Genomic DNA, 1,543 nt, shown 5'->3' with positions numbered 1-1,543 from the left:
GCTTGCTTTCTTCTGTGCCTGGAAATCATCCAAGTGACAGCCCAGTGCACAACGCTAAGGTGGAGGCTCTATATGAGGTCTCCCAACCAGTCTGGCACTGCCCATATTTCCCACTTCTACACAAATATTCATGGGAATGACAGGGTTTCTCATTGTCCAATGTTTGGTCAAATGCTAAATACAAAGTTCTGTTCACTCCTCTGCTTCTTGCTCTCTCCACATTCACCTCACATTTGCCACTGTTTCATCCCCAGCTGGAAATTGAGACTTTGAGGAGTGGCCAGTCACACAGACCATCAGATTCAGTCTGTTTCCTTGCATTGGCATCCTGAGGGCTTAACAAGGGAGGATCCTTTCACTGATAAAGCAGCAGGGAAGGAAGAAAACAAAAGGTGATCCATCAGCTGGGTGCTCCCCTCCTGCCGCCTCCACAATGAGAAGGAGAACGGGCTGAAGTATCCCTGCCTTGCTCACTGCCAGTGGACAACCTGTCTCAGTTTGCCTCAGCTGAGTAAAACATAACCCCAAAAAGCAACGTCATGGTTCTCAGTTGAAAGAGCTCCAGACAGTAAAGGTGGATGCTGGAGCTACAGCATACAATTGACTGTACCACTTGGCACGATTTCAATACGGAAACAGGGAATCCAGCAGTATCTCATTGATGTAAGTGATTGGTAAAATGCTGCTTTATGGCAGGAAAGTTTCCACTTTCCTATCTTTCCTACATGCTGGAGCAGACATCAGCCAGATTTGGGCAGGCAGCATGGTAGCTTGAGTAGCCTCTGGAGCTGCAACATCACCGGCTGCATCAGTGACAAACTAGCAGAAACAAGGAGAACCGGAGGAAAGACTTTAGTCGGGTGCTTATTCGGCCTCGTGCACTAAGTGTGGCAGCAGCCACAGGATCGAAAGTTGCCCCAAATTGAGCACCACTGTGCAGGGAGCGACGTGTGTCCATCCACCTGCAGCTCGGCCTCCCTCATAAGGCCACGTATCCTGGCCATACCTGAGCACAACCAGCCACGCTGGGACGGTGCTTCCGTCTCCCTGGAAAGCCTTGATGTATGTGTTATCCCCCATGATGTCATTTGAAGGTAATTTCTTCTGTGATGTCATTGCCTTTGGTTTTAAAGGAGAAAGTCATCATGCTGCATGGCTGGCTGCAAAGGGTGGGAAGTGTTGTGATGCTGAGGATGGACAGAGAAGGAGGATGAAACTGCGGGTTATATCCACGAAAGTCTTGGCACTGAATATCCCCTTCCCCCCTATTCAGGCACCAGCCGGCAGGTGATGACAGGGCATGACGTGAACGTGATAAACCACACCATGATGACCACTGGCTGACAACCAGCACATTACTGGAAACTAGCAATGAGTCCACAGCCAAGGCAGTATGCTGTACAGAAAGAAAAAAGAAGCAGCTTGCCCATGCCAGCAGGCTGCGACTCGTGCCTGGTGCTGCCACATGGGGAACAAACGTGGACTTCACACGAGTCCCAGGAATCAGCCAGGTTGAGGTTGGAAGGCACCTCTGGAGGTCATC

At 50.2% G+C, this 1,543-nt stretch overlaps 1 protein-coding gene across 1 annotated transcript in view; it reads right to left on the bottom strand.

Moving 5' to 3' along the window:
* Positions 1-1,543, bottom strand: part of LOC103918964 — a 213,847-nt gene that overhangs the window by 210,061 nt on the left and 2,243 nt on the right. The gene's annotated exons all lie outside the window — the stretch shown is intronic.

The sequence above is a fragment of the Pygoscelis adeliae genome, unplaced genomic scaffold, assembly GCF_000699105.1.
Source record: "Pygoscelis adeliae isolate BGI_AS28 unplaced genomic scaffold, ASM69910v1 Scaffold436, whole genome shotgun sequence".
Lineage (NCBI taxonomy): Eukaryota > Metazoa > Chordata > Aves > Sphenisciformes > Spheniscidae > Pygoscelis > Pygoscelis adeliae.
The sequence above is the reverse complement of the archived record's forward strand: the minus strand, read 5'-3'. Positions and strand labels throughout refer to the sequence as shown.